At 38.1% G+C, this 15,600-nt stretch overlaps 1 long non-coding RNA gene across 1 annotated transcript; it reads left to right on the top strand.

Annotated features, from left to right (window-relative positions):
• Positions 1–2,726: 2,726 nt before the first annotated feature.
• LOC114455859 (uncharacterized) lies at positions 2,727–8,772 on the top strand. The gene is made up of 5 exons (XR_003672761.1): positions 2,727–2,821; positions 4,135–4,191; positions 5,121–5,215; positions 8,496–8,616; positions 8,693–8,772. It is a non-coding gene; the product is annotated as an uncharacterized LOC114455859 (long non-coding RNA).
• Positions 8,773–15,600: the final 6,828 nt, after the last annotated feature.

Raw genomic sequence — 15,600 nt, 5'->3', positions numbered from 1 at the left:
AATATATATTTTTTTTCTATATGTGACAAAGGTTTGTATATAGAAAAAATATGTATACAGTAAAGACATTTCACTGGAATTCTGACTGTACATACATTACTCCTTCCTATTTGTCATCAGGCAGTGTGGCTGTTTTAATAATATTCCCATTTGTGGTCATGGACATGTTTCAGTCGAGACTTTATTGGGACCATAATTTAACAGGTACTAAATATTCTGGAAGTTCCAACTCTAGTTTTTTAAAAAGAACATTAAAGTAAAAGATTTTCAGTTATTTGAAAACATGGCTGGGAAAGAATCATGTTTAATGTAGAAAAACAAAATCAGCAAAAAGAATCCCTTCCAACTGTTGAGTTTGGAAATTAAACATATTTACATGACACACACACACACACACACAAATGAAATACATTATATGTAGATCAGTTGAACGTAAATCTCGCTCTTACTTGACATCTCGCGAGAAGACGCTTCATTTCGCTCCTGTTCCAGTTTGAAAACGAAGATAAGGTCCTTAAAGCTCACTATTTCTCTTTGCTCAGCGATGCAGCACCATTATAACCGGTTAACCTAAACTTTGTGGCTTTAAACAAAATTAAAAACAAATCTATCCGTGCACACACTCAAAGGCTGTTTTTGGCCGAGCAGTTGATGTTTTGTTTGACTTGAGATGATTAGCTTGTAAGCTAACATGGACAGAAATGTCAGTGAAAGACCTGTGAGGACAGACCGCTATGAATGGTATGAGCAATACATACTAATAAATTAATCAATAATACCAGACTATAGCACTATTGCAGATACTTATTTGTTTACATTGGTATGTTGACATTTATTTACAGAAATGTTGCACTAAAATAGTGTCACTGTTCATAGGACACGTTTTCAATTTATTGTCTTTCAGAAATATGAAATAAAAATTGTATTTTTTCACTTAAACTTTTTTTTTTACTTGTTATGTCATGGATTATCGTAGATTGATTTCTGACCAATATATCGCAGTATCGTCGAGATAATTGTTATCGCGAGCAGAGGTTCCCACCTCTAATACACACCCCTACATGACACTAAATCAAGCCTTACATCTTCAAGGAGCTCTGAAACAACTGGTTTTGACTGCAGCAGGATGAGCCACATGTGTAAAAATGATCCTTATTATAATTCATATTTACTCCAATATAATAAACACCGAAGAGGCTTTTTTAGAACAGAGGTTTTCAACCAGTTTCGCTCAAGGACCACATCAACTGTTGTATTGATCCAAATTAAGAGGATTTTCCAACTTTCACAATAATTTGATGAATTCATCTTTATTTTGGGATATAGAAATTGTTCTTATAGGGCAACATAAAAAGCATCACAGTCAAAGCAAAAATGGTTTTTTAAAAATGTTGAAATGATCTGTAAAGTTGACTAATTGGTGTATCTAAATAAGTCAATGTAGTAATTGTTGTATCACCTAAAAATGACAACTATCAACAATAAGAATAGTCTGTTACCCAAACTTTATTCTTTCAACACACAAAATTCCAGATTCAGGTTTACCTTTGTTTACAAAGCAGCCTGTGTTTAACTATATTTAGTTGTTCACCTGAGAAAATTGTGGTTGAAAGTCGATAATCTACACAAATAAATCAAATGGAATATTTGGTGATTGAGATTTAATTCTTCCTAAAAATCTCTTTGAATTCTGTCCCTGATCAGGAAGCCTCTGTTGAGCTTCATTGAGGAATCGGATCCTGAGATGGAAGAGGTAGAAGAGCTTGTAGAAGACCTGTGTGGTAAATCCCCAGATCCCAGTCCGAACCAGTTGGTCAGCGCTACAAAGACAGCGATCAGAGTGGTGGAGACTGACCCCCCCCCCCACAGCTAGAGAGCCACAGGGACCAGAATAGCAACGTGCAATTTTTCACTCTAAGAAATGATTCATGGGGTTTGTTAGTTGAGCTTAAAATCAAGAGATTTTTTCAACATAAAAGAATACATTTGTTACATGGACTTATTATAACAAGTTGATAACTTATTTTAATAAGTTGGTCCAGCTGAAAATATAAAAAACTGTTAACTTAAATATGTATACATTTTCAACAAAACGTTTGCCTGACCAAAGGGCAAACCCAAAATCAGTTCCACCTCCTTCATTGAATGAGCTGAATCACAGCCAGCAACTGGCAGATGATTAATAACTGAAAAATATAAATTTAAATGAATAAACGTAAAATAAGTAAGACAAAATGTTTTCCTAAATGTCTAAGGGCTGAATTTCTGTATGACTTTCAAATCATGCTTTAAGTAGAGATGTTCTCTTTTATAAGTCTTAAAGAGGTGAAGGTTATATTCTTTTGAGGACCTTTGAGCAACCGACCGACCACATTAAACATCCGTTATTTCAAAACAAAAGCACAGGTCATGTTCATAGTAATATGAGCTTTTATTTTGAAAAAAAAAAAAAAAAAAAACAGGATGTTTTTTCCTAGTGGCAGCTTGAGCTGATTTTTATCGCGCAATCACATACAGAGAGGAACCAATGCTTCTGGATTTACACCGTCAGGGGATGGAGATTAATGTGGGTAATGTTTTGAATGAAGTTAAAATTATTATGACTTAGGAAAAGGATAAAACTCTGGTTCATACTCCGATAGAGTAGGTGGCGGAAAATGCACCTTTCACTGATGAGTGCCACCCGCCAATAAACCACAGAAGAAGAAGAAGAAGAAGAAAAAGAAGAAGAAGAAAGGCGTCAGGCTGCGACCGTTTTTAACACCTGTTGGAAAATTCATAAAATCAGAAGAAAACAAGAGTTTCTATGGAGTGTCACTAGGTAAGTACCTGTTTTGATTTATTTTGTTCATAACCGCTAATAACTGTATCAGCAAACGGTACAATAATTCGTTTTAACACAAAGTTGATATTAAGCTAATTTAGTGATTGTAAATGGTAGACCCTTGGCTGCTTCAGCAGTGACTTCCCTCCGCGACACAACCGCCCCTCAACCGTTTATTCTTGCCGAAGTGACCGTCAAACACAGACGTTTTCTCCTGCATGGTTCGTGTTTTTGTTTACTGTGGCAGGCAGCCGAATGATTTCAATGAATTAAATTAATTAATGAAACGTTAATTGTGTCGCTGCAAAGGTGCGAGGGATTGGTTTTTGTTTGGTCCAAATTTAAAGTTTGCGCTACATTGAAGAAGCTAACCGGTAGGTTAGCTACACTGCGCATGGTGATAGCTGATCGCTTGACGGTCTCAACTAAACCTGTAACAAATTATTTTATGAGAGAAATTTAAGTTTTAAGTCTATACGTGTTGGTCTGTGTTTATGTTAAAACACCGACATTACTTGTAGAGACGCCGTAGAAAAGGTTTTGTTTTGGTAAGGCTGCAGTAGGCCTGGGTATTTTTCTGTTTTGCTATTGAAACACGTGGCATTTTCTGAAGTTAGGAATGATCAAAATGTGTGTGTAGTCAACACATCTTCTGTTGTTTCATTTTCATTATTTTTTTCTTGCTAAATTCACTTTAAAAAAAAATCTTTCAACATATTAAGACAACAACAATGATATGGTCCAAACATATTTAAAATATTTTTTGGTTGCCAGCAAATTTTTAGTTTTTCCAAATTCAATTTAGAAACATCATAGGCTACAAGTTTTTCTAAAAGTGATGCTGCACAGGTTTTAAGCACCATAGCTTTGAAATACTAAACAATTAAAAAAAAAAAAAAAAAAAATCAAGCAGTTTAGACAGAGCTTTGCTTAGTTTTAAAAATGAATTGGACCTGTAAACTTTGCAAATTTGAAGTGTCAAGAAGAACTGATCCTTTAAAGCATTATAGACTTAGACATGGTCATGGTGGAGAATTTCTCCCTTGCCTCTATTGGGAGTGTTATTGCTCGTTTAAAACATGGGGCAGCCTGAGAACCCATCTGTCAAGAAGCCATTTAACACGTGAGACAGGGACACGCACAGAATTTCTGTCTTTTAAATGTTCATGTTGTTCTTTAAACACCATCTCCACAGAAAGAGAATACTTTGAACACATTGGCCGTCATTTAAAAAAGCAGGAAACTGTGTCTTGCGTTTTTGAAAATTGCTCTTTTAAAACAGTCATTTGTGGAACATTTGCCTCTCATAGGAGCCGGAAACACACTCCTCATATCCTGGATGACTTCAGGCCTGAGCTCTTGCAGAGGTATGTTAATCCTTCAAATACAGGAGACGATCCTATTGAGGAGGATATGGAGGGTACAGTGAGTGAAGATCCTGAAGATGAAGAAAAGAGAGAATTGCCTAACTTAATTGGAAAAAATGTTGCCCACCTGCTGCTGAAAATGGAAAGCATATTCAATGTACCACAAAGGTGTATTGATGAGTTAGTGGAAGAACTTCACTTTATTTCTTCATCAGCTTCAGGTCCTCTTTTAAAAGATATTTTACGGTCATGCTTAAAGAAGCATAATTGTGAGGTTGATGAATTTATTATCTCAGAGATGGCGACAGACCTATGCAAGTCTAACCCAATTACATTAGCTCTAGGACATAATGCTCCTCTGTCCACCTCCTACAAAAGAACAGAGTATTTCAAGGAGCATTTTTCCATGGTGGAACCTGTAGAGTACATTCTCAGTGCTAGGGAGAAAAGAAGTTTCCAAAATGTACCTATTTTAAAGTCCTTACATGAGGTTTTAAAGAAGAAAGAGATCCTGGATTTGCTCAGACATAGCTCTGAAGGAGACAGCAGGTCTGATACTCACTTCTACAAATCATTTCATGATGGCATACATTTTAAAAACAATACATTGCTATCAGAAAACAATCCAGCCATTTCTCTCATTCTGTATGTGGATGATTTTGAAGTGTGTAATCCACTTGGCACATCAAGAAAAAAACACAAAATTACTGCTGTGTATTGGGTTTTAGCTAATGTGCCACCATTGTTCAGATCCTCGCTGACATCAATCTACCTTGCCATTCTCTGCAAGGCTGATGATGTTAAAAAATTTGGCTATAGTGCTGTGTTTGAACCACTGCTAAAAGACCTTGCCAGTCTAGAAGAAGAGGGACTTTACATTCCTTCACTAAGTCTTCGAGTCAAAGGTACTGTGTATTGTGTCGTTGCAGATATGCTTGGTGCCCACTCTATCGGAGGGTTTGTGGAGAGCTTCTCAAGTACACACGTCTACAGGTTTTGTCTTGGTGAAAGATCCCAATACCAGGTGAGTGAAGTTAAAACAGGAGCATTTTGTCCTCAGACAACACAAGAGCACAAGGTGCATGTTCAGACAGCGCAGAGAGATACAAGTGCATCTCATTGTTATGGAGTAAAGAGACAGTGCCCACTGACTGACAAACTAAAATATTTCAATGTTTTATCTGGCTACCCACCTGATTTGCTACATGATCTATTTGAAGGTATTGTGCCTTTAGAGTTAGCACTATGCCTAAATGCTTTAATCAAAGGGAAACATTTCACACTCAATGAATTAAATAACTTAATCAAAGAGTTCCCATACAGATGGGCAGATAGAACGGATGCACCACAACCAGTTCCACTGACTTTTGCTACAAAGAAAACTGTTGGTGGGAATGCCCATGAAAACTGGGCTTTGCTTCGCCTCCTTCCTTTGATAGTTGGAGAAAGAATCCCTGAGAATGAACCAGCATGGCTGATCCTTCTGAACATAGTTGAGCTTGTCCTTTCTCCTGTTCATACAGACCTCACTATTTGTTTCCTTGACAGCAAGATTTCTGAGCATCGGCACAGATTCCTGGAGGTTTTCCCTCAGGAAAGACTTATTACGAAGCATCATTTTCTTGAACACTTCCCAAACCTGATAAAGGCTTTTGGTCCACTTGTGTCTTTGTGGACTATGCGCCTTGAAGCTAAGCACAGCTTTTTTAAGCGTGTGGTCAGGCATACGCATAGCTTCCGAAACATTCTGTTGTCTCTTGCAGTGAAGCATCAGTTAATGATCGCATACCAACTACATGGCAGTAAAATTGTTAAACCTCTACAGGTAGCAAAACTGTCAACAGTGGATTTGACTGTGCTGAGGGAAGACATTAAAAAAGCAGTGGAATCAAAATTGCCTGGTGAATCATTTGTCCACATGGCAAACACAGGGTGCTACAATGGCACCAGTTACACTACTGGCATGATCTTGGCACATGGGTCAACAGGTGGTCTGCCAGATTTTGTAGAATTGATACAGCTTGTTGTAGTAAATGGGAAGGTTGGCTTCATTGTGAAATGTTTAAATTAATGGTATATTGAGCATCTTAGAAGCTATGAGCTTGAAAACACAAGAAGTGTTAAACTCATTGAGCCTAGTGAGTTGTTTGACATCTTCCCCATGGCAGCATACAGTGTTGCAGGGAAGCGCATGGTGACCCAGAAGTGCTACATTTATGTACCATAGATGGCAAAGGGGTCAGCATACCTTGTCATTTGTTTGAGTTTATTGATGAGACCTCAAAAATTGCATCATCCTCTCTATATATGGAGTTACTGTCTCATTACGAAAACAAAGATGTTGTTTTTTAATGAATGTACTTGCCCCATACTTGAGCACAAATGATAATTTTCACTTGCAGGTGTAGTGAGAATATACAACTCCTCCAATGTGTGTATTCCAATAATATTTTTGAAAGTGTGATAATGTTCAATCTATAATCAAACATGAGGCAATACTAGTGTCTCAATTTGCCAGAAGCATGGTATGACTTTTAAACCCAGACCACAGTGATTCTCGTTGAGGAGGAGAGGATGTTTGGCTCTTCATGACTCTGCTAATATGTAAAACAAGTGGTGAAAGTTAAATATACAGTTTTATGTTGTTCTAGTATAATTATATGTGCTGGCTGGGTTCCTTTAGAGGAGTGTCATCATTCTTAGTCATACATGTGATATAAAAATAAATCGGATAGTATATTAGAGAAAAGGGAAAATGTAATTGTTTTATTTTGATTTATGTCAAATAGAGAAACTTTGGAATATTATTGGAGTCAGGCTGAATTAGATTATATGCAAATGTGATGTGTTGTTAATACAGTAATTTACGTACATTTGTAATAATTGAACTTTGTAAAAGATGTTATTAAAAAAAATGGTAAATGTGTTTAATTGAGAAAGGCAGAATACACCCTGCAGCAGAGCTAGGAACATCGCAAGCTCATCTCTGTCTCTTGTGTTCCTTTCTCAGGGTTTACATTCTCACCCCTCTCGGGCACGGGAGGGGCAACAATAGCAAATACTTAAAGTGGACATGGTCTCGTCTGTAATGGTCACAATACCTGACCATTACACGTAACCATCAGTTATTGTGACCATTACAGACGAGGTAAACACCTCAGACCATTACGTGCAAGTAACACTGAGCCTTCAAGGAATTTACAAATATACAAAACACTGCAACGTAAAGGCCTTAAAGGTGCAGTCCGCAACTCTCAGATCCCTCTCTCCCCCTCCCACTCAGCTGCTCTCTTGCCCTGCTGCGCGCACATGAACACATGCACCACAGAGTTCCAGTGTAACAATAACAAATCAAACATAATGTAAATCAAGGAGCAGTAACTACCTTTCAAGCAGAAAAGTTGCTAATTTCCTCTTCTACTCCTCCAGACCATACACTGTAAAAAGCTGGCGCTACAGCTCTGGGAAAGGGGCGGGGCCTGTGAGAAACAGCTGTCAGACAGTCCATCAAACACAAACCTGGCTCTGATTGGTTCTTTTTGCTCGGTTGTGTTGCATTCTGGCAATCTGCCAAAGGCTGCAGGAGCAGCAGGAGGGCTCAATGAGTCTGTTTTTTCACACAAACTACTAGTTTTATATAAAGCTGTCCTTACATAGTGACAGCTTTAGCAAATATGACAAAAAGTCACTTTTATAAGAGTTGCAGACTGCACTTTTAAACAAAAGCTTTCAAAACTTTTATGTTTGAGAAATGAGAATCAATAAGAAGACTGGTAAATTTGTTTTCATTCTTTATTTGTGAAGCAAAGTCTCCAACTTTGACAGTCAAATTGTTTTTCATCAACAAAGATTTGTTACAGATTTGTTGTTCTTCATTGGAATTTATTTTTTATACTGTATTGTGAGGCCTATATTGTATTTCCTATCGTATCGTGAGTTGACTATTTTGTTACACCCCTACTATCTGAACTTGTCTGAAAATGTGTACAGTGGGATATAACATTTTGTCCAGTTTAATGTTCTTAAGCTCTTCTTAGGAGATCTAAGGGACATTAGTGGTAACACTGGACTTACTGGTGCAGATGGAAATGAGCCTACTTACCATGACTAATACACTACACCAGTGGTTCTCAAGTTTTTTTCTTCTTCTGGCATCACCCTGTGATTTATTCATTTGTTCATTTTAAATTATGGCAGACTTAGTCATATATACAGGGCCACATAATGACATAACGCATGTGTGAAATACCAACAAAATATTTAAATTTTTGTATTGTGTAACTCAGGTTATTCTGTCACTCTAGTTTCGCACTGCCCTTGAACGCACCGCACATGCGCACTTCACCCACAGGCCATGCTGCTAGCTACATGCTGCACACGCGGAGAGAGTTGTGCTCTCTGAGCTACTTCAACAGCTACGGACAGGTCTGTAATCAGATTAATAGTTATGTGCATGGTTCAAAATGATGATGAGTACTTGATTTATATTTTTTTTTGTCAGAGGGAGTGTTAGAACCAGGAGTAACTGCAAGCGAGCTTGAGGAGCTGACGTGTTTTTTTTCCGTCAGGAGATGCTGGGGTGAGTTAGCACCTGAAGTTAATGTTAAGTTGTATAATATGTCTATGAAGTGATAAAGTTTTGTGTTGTGTTGTTGTATAATGAAGGTAGTTAACAGTTAGGGTACGACATGTGAACTAAAGATATGGTTTATGCTTAGTATTTAATACTCATCGCTGTTGGCTGAACTGCGGCCTAGAAGCTAAGCTAAAAGCAAGATACCATGTTCATGAAAAGTCGAAGTAAATATGTCGATCTTGTGTTTAATTTAAATTTAATATGTCAAAAAGATCGTATTTAATTGTTTTTTTAGTTATTTGTTTTTCATCATGATCAAACTTCATGCTGTTATTTAATTAACAAATTGACTATGGACTGGAAAAGTTGAGACTGAACAATACTTTTCTGCACACTCGTGTCGTGTGTAGGTTTTTTTTTTTTGTTGAGAGTCATTTCACTGGTGACAGAGGAGCTGTTCCCGCCATCATCAGATCATCTCTGCTGCTCAGAGGAATCCTTCTTCAGGACGCGGACGTGGAGATGTGGTGCTGGTCCCAGGAGCAGTAAGGAATCGAATCAAAGGAGCTAACTAAGGAGTTTCATATTTTATTTGATACTTTTTCCTTTCCACTGAGATCTCAGGTATTTTTCTTTTATCCTTGGGCCCAAGGTAACCAAAACTGACACAAATGACGTCATAAATAAACTCAGAATTGAATAATTAGCAGAGGAACATTCCAAGCAAAGCAGCTTGAAGTCAACAACTTTATTTTTATTTTATTCTTTTATTTTACTATTTTGAGAGTCTGAAAAGAACTGATATTTGGTTTATTAGGTTTGGGTCCCAGAAGGGATACATTTATGTTCATTATACATTGATATAAATTTGGTTGTGTGTCATTTTATCTGACCTAAGAGTGGCTCAAAGATCTATAAATATATATTGTTTCATATAATTTGAGATGCAACATGATAGTGAATAAATTTGAATTACATTGTTTTTCAAACTAAGAAACAAAACTGTGTACATGTAGGTGGGAGGTTATATATTTTTTTCCTTCTTACCCGGCATTGCTACTACCAATCTCCCTTTAGCTGAACCTGCTGGAGTTTAGAACTGAATGAACCTGTGATTTATTGAACTGTAGGATCTCAGTGAGAATATTTTTTTTTTATTAGAACCATAGATTTAGATATTATACGCCAAGGTCAACAGTATAGCTTACCCATTACTGGGGGACACAGGACACCGGTTACATATTGCAAAGCAGGGTTGAGGTCAATTATAATTGTAATTGCGTAATTGATAATTATTACAATTACGGCATGAAAAAAATCTGTTGCTGCCGTAATCATAATCAAATTGTAATTGTGTTCATATAATTAACTTTGTAATTAAAGTTTCCATGAAAATTCTATAAAAAATGTCAATTATAATTTAACACAAAACTGGGGAAGCATGTTACAGTTCTATGTACAGTTCTACAAAAATGTAGTTAATTATTAAAATGTGTTTCATATCCAGCTTTCCCACATTTTACCAATTTAAAATAGTATAAATCTAGGGGTATACTGACAAAAAACCCTCACGATTTCCTCACCAAATACAGTATATTAAAACCTATACTTTCATTGATGAGGAAGCCTAACAAGTTAACCATTAGTGATGCTAACAGAAAGCTAACCCAACAGTAAGGTTAACTTTTATAGGATTATTTATTTCAGGCTCATTAAATGTAATTGAAATGCAGTAATTGAGAACGTAAATGCAATTGACTTCTTAAGGATTAAAAATAATTGTAATCGAATTGTATTTGGAAAAAATGCTGGTAATTGAATTGTAATTGTAACTGACAAATGTAATTGACCCCAACCCTGTTGCGAGGCTGGGCTCGTGTCGCGGCTGAAGGAGCAGCAGCTGCTGCCGCCGGAGGCCCGGCGCTCGGTCCTCCTCGCCGCATCGGTGGAGCCCCCCCCCATTCCCTAGCGTTGTTGTTGGCCCACTTCGCCGGGGAACAGCATGGCGGACGGGGGGAATCCTAATAATCTTTAGGATTAATCGTACTTCCTTGTGGAGGTGATTTGTTCATGTTGATGTTGTCCTCCACACAGAGCTGCGTGCTTGTTAGAACGCAGATGTTATTTGCAGAACTTCAGTGAAAGTCACCATCATGTCATGTTGTAGACCTTATCAACTCCTTCCCGATTCATCTGGGTTGGATTTCATTGAACCTGAGGATGAAAAGCCAGACAAGGACCTCCTCAGGGTTGTTGGTTTCATTAGGTTTCTTCCTAAAATAAAACAAATGAAGCACGTGTAGCTGTGACATGTATCCATGCAAAACAATGATTAGATTTTCATGGAGTAATTTATATTGGGTAAAATATAACAATGATATAAGGTCATACACAACTAGACTCAGGGGTGAGGTTTTACCGGCCAAAATATTTTTGTTACCGACCCACAAACGTTTGAGTTTGTCAAGTCTTTTTGGAAAAATAAAATAAAATTGTAGCAAAGTCGGCTTATTGGAGGAGCCTGCCAATGGTGAGTTACCTATATTTTTTACTCGCCAAAACATAATTTTACCCATATTTGGTGAGTGGCATGTGCTCATTTTAAACCCTGGAGGAGCCTAATAGCTGAAAACTCTGACACCCATTTAAATTCTAGATACACTAGAAACGTTTAGTAGACAAGCAAACAGTGGAAAGTTCTGCCTGGACAATAGGTCATTAACAGGTCTTTAAGATATATAGAAGCTTGATCATGTAGAGCTTTGTATGCTAACAGGAAGATTTTATTATTATTTTATTTTTCTATTCTAGATTTTAGAAGCCAATACTGGAGAGATATGCTCTCTCCTGTTAGTACCTGTTAGTATTTTGCCTGCAGCATTCTGATTTAACTGGAGATTTGGTTGAGAAGGAGAACGTTACGGCTCATCCAGCATGTGATGTATTTAAGACAGGTCTAGAGTTTTAATAACTGATGAGTTTCATCTGATTTAATTTTTTGACGATTAGATCTGTGTATCATTCACAAATCAACGGAAATTTAAATTATGATAGTGTTACCGAGTGGAAGCATATATAATGTAGAGAGTAATGGTCCTAAAACTGAACCTTGTGGAACTCCGTGATTAATTCTGGCATGCCCTGAGGTAAGATTATTAACATGAACAAAGTGGGTTCTGTCTGATAGGTAGGATTGAAACCAACCAACCCTCCAGATCGCTTAATTGAGCTCACAGGACATTATTACTCAAATTTACATCAAATATTAGCCCAGGAGTGTGAAACTAATTTTAGTTCATGGCCACATTCAACCCAGTTTCATTTAAAGTAGGCCAGAGTAGGAAAAACATATGAAGCAGTATTAATCATAACTGCAGGGAGCAATTAAGCTTTGTCTGTAATGTTTAAAAACTGATCTGTAAAGAAGTTGAAGTCATCACTGTTCAGGTTAACAGGAGTAGATGCTCTACATTGCTGTGTATTTGGTTGTTTATTTTATTAATGAATAATAGGAAGTTTTGGCTTTACGAAGAGATTTATTATAGGATAACAAACACTTTCTCCACGCTTCAAGAAGTCCCACCAATTTTGATGAAAACCACTTCCTTTCACAACACAATTCAGAATTGTTGCAAGGTGCCACCCTTTTATGGTGAAAAAAGTGAACGGACCGAATGGGATTATAAGCATAAATCTTAAAATGATCATCTAAGTTTGTCATTTTTCTGCCCAATTTGTTCTTTTTCTTTACTGCAACCGAACAGAGGAGATTAATAATGTAATCATAACAACAATAAGGATGAAAGAGGACTGTTTAGGTAAACAAGCGGCCAACCTTTTCCTTGGTTTTCATTCTCCATGTTGCTATTCTGGTCCCTGTGACTCTCTGGCTTTGGGGGGGTCAGTCTCCACCACTCTGAGCGCTGTCTTTGTAGTGCTGACCAACTGGTTCGGACTTGGATCTGGGGATTTACATCACAGGTCTTCTACAAACTCTTCTACCTCTTCCATCTCAGGATCCGATTCCTCAATGAAGCTCAACAGAGGCTTCCTGATCAGGGACAGAATTCAAAGAGATTTTTAGGAAGAATTAAATCTCAATCACCAAATATTCCATTTGATTTATTTGTGTAGATTATCGACTTTCAACCACAATTTTCTCAGGTGATCAACTAAATATAGAAATATTAAACACCGGCTGCTTTGTAAACAAAGGTCAACCTGAATCTGGAATTTTGTGTGTTGAAAGAATAAAAAGTGATGTCATTTCCTTAAGTTGTAGGTTATTACTTGGCGCATTCGCGATCGGCATCCTGATAGCCTGAATATTTGTTCTAATTCCTTCATTCTTCATTCTAAAAGTAGCAATGTAGATTACAGAGTGTAGATTGAACTTAATTGTGAGTAAAATTACACTTACACTTGGGAAAAAATACTCAATGTACAATTACCCAAAAAATCTAATTAAAACAGTGACTTTCAGTATTTATATTTTATTTTGTTATAAATAAAGTTATTATTGTCAAAATAATGAAACTGATAGATTATATTGCGCTCTAATAGCATTTTTTTTTTTTTTTTGGTGAAATGATCAGATTTGGGTAAATTCTACCTTCTCCACACAGTTATTTCAATTACACTGAGAATCATAGTGTTGACTAAAATTGTATAAATCTTAAAGAATCAACCACATCAGACTAACATCTAACCTGAAGTGTGTGCATTACTTATAATTTCTTTTAATGTGATATGCATTGCTTTAACTGAGGTAAAAAAAAAAAGAAAAAAAAAATCGTCACATCCATATGTGTCTCCAGGGTCTCTGTTGTGAAGTTGTTTTCAGCGCACACAGGGGGGCAGACGTCACCTGCTCAGTAGCTGATTTTCTTCCACAGAGACTTTAAATGCTTTCAGTCCAGTTTTCACACTGTCAAAAAGCACATCTTTGTTTTGCTCCACCTCTGATGTGAGGATGCCGATTTTCACCTTGGAAATGCTTCTTTTCTTGCCTGACCTCACTGGGCGGGGCCTCCGCTAATGTGAAAATTTACCATTTAGATTTACCATTTAGCATCTAGATTAAGGTTTAACATTTAGATTTAATATTTTACAGGCGGAACAGGAGGGCATAACACGTAAATATTGATCGAATTCAGCCGCCGCATTCATCAACACCCGATCATTTGTACGCTGGGATTGGTCAGATACGAATGTTTCATGAATCACACACTGGTCCTGTAGTACGACCACATTTGCACTCAGATTTGCACCATTTTTACGCAAGGTTGATAAATGAGGGCCATTGAGTGCAAATTTAATTCAGCTGCGCCAATTCTACACGTTTTTTTTTTTTTAAACGGTGCAACAACATTTTTGCACAGAACAAAATTGGCGATAAATAATCATATGTATTTTTAGTTGTAATAAATCATAATCCGAGTTTATGGTATCATGATCTGCTTGGAATTTACACTTCTGATTCACGTGTGTTTTCTGATGTGTATGTACAGCTTTCTTTTCTTCATTTTTTTCTGATCTTTTCTGTAAGGCTCCCAGAAGTTTCCGTTCTCTGACTCTCCACCGGCCTGACGAGCGTCAGTGTCACCTCCTTCCTGAGCTCAGGCTTGGGTATTGTCTTCGCTGGACTCTTTTCAGATATGGTGCTTGAATCATCTGACAGCTCTTGTATAGGATCCAAGATTGGAACAGACACTGGCCTCATCGTGGAAACTCTCTTCTGTTGGGGCTCTGGTGCAGGTGAACTCTTGATGACTGGTACTTCTTCTTCTTCTGCTGCTTCTTCTTTTTGTTCTTCTTCTTCTTTGATGGTTAGGCTTAAATAAATGCTCTTTATCTGTTCCCTCTGAGCTTGGATGATGAGCTTCTTCCTCAGAATCCGGGACATCTTGTGGTTCTCAGACTGGTACATCTGCATTTTGCTCAGCTCATCCATCAGCCTGTCAATCTCAGATTTGTGCTGAGCTTTGACTCCCTGCAACCTGGATTTCCATTTTTGATTACGTTTCTTCTTTTGCTGCTCCAACATCTGGATGGTCTGGCTCTGGATCTCCTTGTAGATGTCTCTCTGCTGCTGCGAGTCCACAGGGTTGACAAGTATCTCCTGTTGATTCTGACTGACTTTGTCCAGAGCATGGAGGTTTTGGTTGTAGAGGGACTCCATCTCCCTGAGCAAGCTATTTTGGGTGTCGTCGAGCTTGCGATCCAACTGGGCCATCGCCTCGTCACTGACACAAATCACTCTCAGCAGGTCTTTCTCTGACTGCTGCTTCATTTCCAGAAATGTTTTGGCTTCAATGGTCTGCCGCTGCTCATTGATCTGCTCCTTTAGTCTATTGAGCTCTGATTTGAGGCTGATGTTCTCTGATTTAAGGTAGATGTTCTCTGTTTTGAGGCTGCTGTTCTCTGATTGGAGGCTGTTGACCAGAGATGTACTGTTTGTGATGGGCGTCAGCTCGATGTCATGCTCCTCCTGCTTTTTCAGCATGCCCGAGCAGCTGCTTGTGCTCCCTATCGCACTCAGTCAGCCGCTCCTTGACAGCAACCAGGTTGTGGGTGAGGAACTCCTGGGAGTATAAGAGCCACTCCAGGGAGAGCTGAGCCAGCCTCAGCAGCTTCACTAAGGAGGGATCAGTGGGGTTTCTGCAGCGGAGGTAGCACTCGCCCTCCAGGCTGCAGAAGGTCACCATGCTGATGTGCTCCTGAAGCAATTCCACGTCCACCGCGATGATCCGCCTCCAGTCCACGCTCTCCCGGCGCAGGTGGAATTTGAACGCAGTCATGGCTGGTGCAAGGCTCCTACGGGTGTCACCACC

Source organism: Gouania willdenowi, chromosome 22 (assembly GCF_900634775.1).
Source record: "Gouania willdenowi chromosome 22, fGouWil2.1, whole genome shotgun sequence".
NCBI classification, from domain to species: Eukaryota; Metazoa; Chordata; class Actinopteri; order Blenniiformes; family Gobiesocidae; genus Gouania; species Gouania willdenowi.
Note: the sequence above shows the minus strand (reverse complement) of the source record. Positions and strands in the feature narration are given on the sequence as shown.